Source organism: Eurytemora carolleeae, unplaced genomic scaffold (assembly GCF_000591075.1).
Source record: "Eurytemora carolleeae unplaced genomic scaffold, Eaff_2.0 scaffold41, whole genome shotgun sequence".
NCBI lineage: Eukaryota > Metazoa > Arthropoda > Copepoda > Calanoida > Temoridae > Eurytemora > Eurytemora carolleeae.
This window is the reverse complement of record NW_019396234.1, coordinates 173,479-182,027: the sequence shown is the minus strand read 5'-3', so window position 1 is coordinate 182,027 and position 8,549 is coordinate 173,479.

Genomic DNA, 8,549 nt, shown 5'->3' with positions numbered 1-8,549 from the left:
TTTTTTGTTTATCTTTCTTTAATTTATCTTTCTTTAGTTTATCTTTCTTTAGTTTATCTTTCTTTAGTTTATCTTTCTTTAGTTTATATTTCTTCAGTTTATCTTTCTTTAGTTTATCTTTCTTTAGTTTATCTTTCTTTTTTTAAATCTCCTATTAGGTTATAGAAATATTTCTTCATTTTATGTTCTTATATTTAATTTGTCTTTTTTGTATTTCTTTCCTGGTTTAATGTATAAACTGATTCTATGCAAGTAAGGAGTAAGGACGGAAAGAGCTGAAATGTTTCTAAAAACTAATTAAACGCGGGAACTTTTCTCTTTAATTCCTCGAACCAACACGAGGAAGCGACCTTCAAGTCTGCTTGACCTCTCCCGAATTCTCCGTTTTCTGATTGGGTTTCAGTTTGACTCTCTGGGCCAACCTTGATTTTCTAAAGTTTTAACACTTCAGGGAGTTGGCTTGACCTTTTTTATGTCAGTTTTATCATGCTTAGTAACTTTCTTTCTAGTTAGCTATCTTTCTATTTCCTGACAATGTTTAGTATCTATGTATCTTTAAGTTTTTATCTATTTTAAAACCCAAATGAGCTAAACTCATGCAACATTAAGCTGAGGTAAAAATAAATTCATTAAATGGGTCGGGCTGGATTGAAGGTTAATAATGTAAACACATTTTTTAAATTTACCTTCTTTTTCCACTAAATATAATGTCGAAAATCTTTCGAACCTTTCAGAATTTGTAGTAAAAAATATTTTTTAACAATTTAAAGCACGAGGAAGTCGTTTAAATAAAAACGGTCGCAAATCTCTGTAGCTGTTGAGTTTCAAAAAATGATATTTGGATAGATATTTAGATATTTAGAATTTATTGTCAAAAATTGAAAAGTACAGCTAATTCCCGGATATTTAAATGAAGTGTCGAAAGTGCAAAGTACCACAAATACCCGGATATGTTTTCATAAAATGAAGTTACAAAAATCTCGCATTACGATTATCAAGGTATTTTAAAGAAATTGCAAAGGAATTGAGTTTTTGTCCCAAACTCTGATTTTCTTATACCTATATCTTTGTATTTTAATGTCGATGATTTTAGATATTTCAAACTATCAATCATTTTAGATCAAATTATGATAGTTCGAAATATCAAAGGTTTTCACCATCAGGTTAAAAAGATATAGCTTTTTAAAATCAGAATTTGTGGCAAAAACTCAGTTCCTATGAGAAGAAGGGAGGGGGGGGGGTGAAGGTGCACCTTATTTTTAAATAAAGTTAAAGAATATCAGCCAGAAAATTGGTAATATCTTGGGTTTAATCAAGCAACTAAATTTTTTATAATCAAGTAGAATCATTTTAATCCATGCAAAGAGCGGCTTTTCAAATTAAAAAGAATCAATTCGAAAACCAAAGAGGATTAAAGCTAAGAGTGTTAATTCAAAAAAGAAAAATCAATACAAAACAAGCATTATCTGTAACCTGTATACAGAAACATTGATAGTAATATCTGTAACCTGTATACAGAAATATTGATAGTATTATCTGTATCCTGTATACAGAAATATTGATAGTAATATCTGTATCCTGTATACAGAAACATTGATAGTATTATCTGTATCCTGTATACAGAAACATGGATATTATTATCTGTATCCTGTATACAGAAACATTGATAGTATTATCTGTAACCTGTATACAGAAACATGGATATTATTATCTGTATCCTGTATAGATACAGAAGCCTGGACTGTAATATCTGTATCCAGTATGGATATTTGAACCAAGACTGTATGTCTGTATTCAGTATGGATACAGTAACCAAGACTATAATATCTGTATCCAGTATAGATACTTGAACCAGGACTGCAATATCTGTATTCAGTATGGATACTTGAACCAAGACTGTAATATCTGTATCCAGTAGTGATACTTGAACCAGGACTGTAATATCTGTATCCAGTATGGTTACTTGAACCCGTTATGTAATATATGTATCCAGTATGGATACAGGAACATTGAATGTATTATCTGTATCCAGTATGGATAAAGAAACCATGATTGTAATATCTGTATTCAGTATGGATAAAAGACCAGGATAGTATTATCTGTAAGACTATATCCAGTATGGATACAGGAACCCGGATAGTATTATCTGTAAGACTGTATCCATGGTATGGATGCAGGAACCAGGATAGTATTATCGGTAATATCTGTATCCAGTATGGATACAGGAACCAGGGTAGTATTATCTGTATGTAAGACTGTATCCATTATGGATACAAGAACCTGGAGAAAGGGCGGGAAACCTCCCAAGGCTAGAAGAGGGTATCACCCTGCTGTATCATCAACCTTGATGTTCAGGGCCACTAACTACACATACTAGAGTACACAATAGATTTCTAATCTGTCTTTATATCCATCTATCGTTATTTCTATCTATCTACTTTTAAATCTATCAATCTATCTACTTTTGAATCTATCTATCTATCTATTTTCATATCTTTCTTCTTTATATCTGTTCATATTTATGTCTATCGTTTCATTCCACATAGTATTCTTTCAATCTGTCTATCTTTATATCCATCATTCTTCTTACCTATATTTAATACTTTTAAAGGGACTGTAAGCGTAATTTCAAGTGACCCTACATGCGAAGGTGGCTATGTCCGATTTACAACGGTACCCTGAAAAGCGTTGTCTGACAAATTAGATATCCATTTCTCCATACTTCCAATGGAGAAATGAACAGAAATGAGTCAGAAAAACAACGTTATCTTTAACATTTTTGATGAGATTAGAGTTTCAAGAAAACTGTTGTAAATCGTGCATTGCTTTCTTTTCATGGAAGGTACTTAAAGTTACGCTTAGAGTCCCTTTAATACATTTCTATGCTTACTAAACCGGATGATTGATGTCTGATGAAAACTGTACTCACATGAATTTAAATAAATAAGGTAAATAAAATCAATTAAGTAAAAACTAACATTATTTATAACATTAAGAAGCCATTATCATCCAGTTGTCCATATCGCTCCTTGACTGTATCCCTCCTTGGCTGTATCCCTCCTTGTCTATATCCCTCCTTGTCTGCATCCCTCCTTGTCTGTATCCCTCTTTGACGGTATCCCTCCTTGACTGTATCCCTCCTTGACTGTATTCCTACTTGACTGTATCCCTCCTTGACTGTATCCCTCCTTGACTGTATCCCTCCTTAACTGTATCCCTCCTTGTCTGTATCCCTCCTTGACTGTATCCCTCCTTGTCTGAATCCCTTCTTGACTGTATCCCTCCTTGTCTGTATCTCTTCTTGTCTGTATCCCTCCTTGTCTGTATCCCTCCTTGACTGTATCCCTCCTTGTCTGTATCCCTCCTTGACTGTATCCCTCCTTGTCTGTATCCCTCCTTGTCTGTATCCCTCCTTGACTGTATCCCTCCTTGTCTAACAGGGTATGTGGAGCCTAAAACTTGTTTCTCTTATCTTAATGAGAAGGTAGATCCTGGTATGAAAATCATTATTCTTAAACCCTAAGACCATGCTGAGATGAGTTGAGAGGGAAAATAAACAAATATAAAAATTGTTAAAATAAATAGAAATAAAACGAACTGTTCATGACATTGAGATGTAGATGTATAGGAAGAAAAGAAGGCAGAACTGGAATATATGACTAGAGCATGAGGATAAATGCATAAATAGAGTTTACGATCTAGAATCATGCTGGCAGTGACAATTAAACCTATCAGTGACAGTTCATACTAAAATAATTTCAGTTTCAATTCAGTTAAAGATTCAAGTATCAAAATATGTTTTTAAATATGTTATTCATATGCTGTTGAATGTTCATATGTTTGAGACAAATACAGGAGACATTAGTTCCAAAATTAACACTTGGCTCATTTCTAACACTAAGTGTTAAAATTGTATCATAATCCTTCTGTTTAGCTAGTATTTATGTCCTCTATTAAACAATATTCTGTCCTTTCTGTTAAACATTATTCTGTCCTTTCTATTAAACAATATTCTGTCCTTTCTATTAAACAATATTCTGTTCTTTCTGTTAAACATTTTTCTGTCCTTTCTATTAAACAATATTCTGTCCTTTCTGTTAAACATTATTCTGTCCTTTCTATTAAACAATATTATGTCTTTTCTATTAAACATTATTCTGTCCTTTCTTTTAAACATTATTCTGCTCTTTCTGTTAAACATTATTCTGTCCTTTCTATTAAACAATATTATGTCTTTTCTACTAAATAATATAATGTTTTTTCTATTAAAATATTCTGACACAATTTTCAGTCCCTAAACTAAAAAAATTCTTTTATTTCTATTGAACAATTTTTAATTGTATCTTATCTTTTCTGTCGTTCGATACCATACTACCTTGATGTATCATTTTCATCTTTTTATTAGAAACCCTGTCCTTTCTCCTGGGTTGTATCGTATCCGTTCTTTCTTCCAATACAATATTTGTCTCCCTTCTTGTATCTTTTTCTCTTAAATTATAAATCCTGTTTAATTTCTCCTGTTTTGTATCGTATTCGCTCTTTCTTCCGATACAGTTTTTGACTCCCATGTGTCCTTTCCTTTCATTTATATAGGTGTCCTGTCCTTTCTCCTGTTCGATATAGCATATCCTTTCTTTCCTTCGATACATTATCTTTTTCCTTGTTGTATTCTTTCCTTTTTTTAGGTCTCCTGTCCTTTCTCCTGTTCAATATAGCATATCCTTTCTTTCCTTCGATACCATATTTGTCTCTTTTTCTTTCTTTTATTAGAAATCCTGTTTTTCCTGTTTTGTATCGTCTCCGTTCTTTTTTTTGACTAAATATCCTGTCCTTCTCCTGTTTGGTAACATCCTTTTTTTCGTTCGATACCAATTTTCCTGTCCTAATCTTTACTCTCCATTTCAATAAAATTTCCCAATGCTCAAATATTACACTTGACTGCATTATAAATTAACCTGTTCTATTTATAATTGAAATGTTGTTCTGCACAACCAGGTTATAACGAGTACAGCCCTATATTGCAGAGATCCCTTATCAATAAAATCAATGGTACAATCTTCATGTTTTGCATTATCATGCTCCAAATCCTTATCTCCGTGTTTTCCTAACTGAAATCTTTTCCATTTAGAGAATAAAAAAATAGTTTGGCGCCAAAAACGACCGTTGTTGCCTTTCATGAAAATATTTTTCAGTTGGGAAACTACGTTAAATTTCATCTGTGAGCAAGGTCATGAGGGTGAACTGCCTGGGACGGAGAGACCTTGAGAAATGCCGCGAAAATGTGAAACAGGTCTAGACTAGACTAGAGGCAACAGAATGGGTCTTAGTTTAGGGTTTCCTACGACCTTCAAGTTTCACACCGGACCTATTCTCTCTAGAATTATACACCTGAAACTTAATAACGATTTCCCGCCCTTTCCCGCTAATCCTTCAATTCCTTCTGTTTTCATGAATTTCTGTCCTTTATATATCATTTTCTCTTCAGAGCTGAGGTTCAACCTTCTCTCTAGGACCAGGCCCCCACTCAACGCCAGTAAATATCCATATATGTAGAAAACATACTCATCCTGTTTATCCAACTTTTATCCGTCCTTTTATACGCGTTCTTAGAATCCTAAGAAACCATTAATATCATCCTACTCTACACCCTTTACTCAACATCATTCTTTGTTTCTCTTCAAAACCAGATTTCATGGCGAATCCTAACTTTGAATTGTTTAAATATTTCAAGTATTGAAGGTTGATGGTTTCTAAAGTTCTTCATTTTGGGAGAAAATTGATTAATTGTGAATTTTCTTTTAATTTTTAACTTTAAAATTTTTTTAATTCAAAAATGTTAAGAAAACCTAATACGCACAATTTAAACAATTCACATAATCGGGTTTTTAAACCACTGCCGAGATTTTTCCGTTTGTCTAAACTCCGTAACGTTGATTTGGTTCTTAAACTTTAGTCATGGAGAATACGATCCCTGTTCTAAATAATTAGTGCAATATACTTATATTTGATTTAGGGTAACGTTTAATAAAGTTTATTCTATTTAAGTTCAAAGTCTTTCTTTTTTTAAACACTCCCTTTTTATAAATATTAAATAGTAAAAAAAGTTGAAAACAAAGGAATTGACTCGGATTTTCTCTTAGATCAAATAATCTATGTTTAAAATCTCAAAAGTTTACACCATCAGGTTGGAAAGATATAGAGATTGGAAAATTTAAGTTTGTGGCAAATACTCAATTCCTTTGCATTTCATACTTTTGCTTGACAAAGTGGTGCTAGTAAATCGACATGAAATTAACTTCTTTGCATGAGATTGAAGTGAAATATAACCAACTGAAGATTACTTTTGATTAGATTAAGTTTAAACCCAGACGTAAAGTCGTTGCTCCATTCAAACAATGAAAAACTCTTTATCAGTTAAAACAATTTAAACTAGTTTTTCTTCCCTGCATCAATGTTATAATTTCTTAGTTTAAACTAGCTGAAAGGCCCGGCGTTGCCCGTGGAAAAAAATAAAAGAATAATTATGAAAAATGAAAAAAATTCACGAAAAAAATATCGAATTTTTTTAGCCTTTAACACCCCTCGGCCACCCCTGAGTGTCCACAAAAAAAAATTCTTCAATCAGTCCAGCCGTGTGGCCGGCTATTGGCAATATATAAAAACACAAATGTCTTGTTTTATTATATATATAACAGTGGTCTTGATCAAGTTTTTAAATTAAGAAAGATTAACATAACTTAAGAAGAGATCTTTCAAAATAATTTTGAAAATATTTTTCTATTTTTAATCTTAGTGTTTTACCTGCCGTGCAAGACAAGTGCTTCACTTTTTATATGTGAGATAAATCCACCAAATCTGACGCCTACCATCCGACAATTTATCCTTGGATCACCATTTTCCCTTTGAACCTCGATATTTATCTATAATCTTGAAGTAGGAGGTTTCGAAAATCTTTTATTTCTATTCTTCGATTCTTCGGTAAAATAAAGTATTTTTCTGAAAACAACGAACCCAGATTAAGCAGTGGAAACATAACGAGTCTCTCTGTTAGGTTATCCTGGTATTCCTAATAGAAAAAGAAGAAGAATTCATAACTTGATCTACTCCATCTGATTTTTATTTTATATCTTACTAAATGTTTTTTTCTTTTTCATTCTTGTGATTTTATTCATTGTTTTCTCTATTTCTTCTTCATTTCTTTTTTTATCCTTTACTATCTTAATTATCTGTTAACTTACGTATTTACTATATATACCCTTTGCATTATGTTCCTCATTTTTCATTTGTTCCATTAAAGAAATTGAGTATTTGCAACAAACTCTTATTTGCTAATCACTATATCTTTGCAACCAAATTTCGTAAACCTTAGATATTTCAAATAATGTATGAATCCTGTTAGATCAAATAATCTAAGTTTGAAATATAAAAAGTTTACCCCATCAAGTTGCAAAGAAATAGTGTTTTAGAAATTTTAGTTCGTAAGAAAGACTCAATTCCTTTCTAAAAAAAGAAAATGTTTACCACAAAATTACATATATAATTTCTGTCAGAATTTTATAGATTAAACATACAAGCAATCATCATGTAAAATTTTTAGTAGACTACATTAATATCAAATATAAAGTTATGTTTGTCACTTTTGTCTCAGAAGCCGATATTTAAGAATTGCAGAATCATTACATATTTATAAAAAATAAATCCATTAGCTCCTCCCCCCCTCCTTCCGATCCATAGAACAGAATTTAGAGTTTTCTTAAAGGGACTGTAAGCGTAATTTCAAGTGGCTAACCCTGGAAAGATTAAGTTGCCCGATTCACAACGGTACCCTTAAAAGCTTTGTCTGATCTAAATATCAATATTTATTATTCGAAAACAGTTTTTTTTTCAATTGTGGATTCTCTACAAAAGTGACTTGCGCATTTTTATATTGCAGAAAACCATAAAGGAAATATCAAAATTTAACACTTTTTAACCTAGGGAAATCAGCTATTTGTCATCTTTGCATGGAGAGTCACTTAAAATTACGCTTACAGTCCCTTTAATGCATTGTCTTCTGTCAATAAAAAAACTTTAAAGAAACTTTATGAACAGGATTTAATTTGACATTCCATTTAAATAGAAGAATAGGAATTTGATATGATTTGCTTAGTTTTTATTTCCGTTGAAATTCAATTATAATTTTCACTTCTCTTTTAATGCTATTTCCATTTTTTAGAGGTAAATTGAGTCTTTGTCACAATCTCAAACTTTTTGATCCCTAATTGCAACTTTATGATGTAAACCTTTGCTATTTCTAACGAAGATTATTTGATCTAGCAGAATTCACTGTTTGGAATATCTAAGGTCTCCCACATTTGGTTGCAAAGATATGGGGATTAAAAATCAAAGTTTGTGACTAAGACTCAAAAGCTTTGATATTTTATATACATTTTCTCCCTTTTTAATCATTGGTTTGAATTTTCTTTCACTTCAGAAATGTGATATTTTTTACTGCCTACTTTAATTTTGATCTTGAGTTCTCTATCTTTAAACAACTTTTTCTTTTTTCT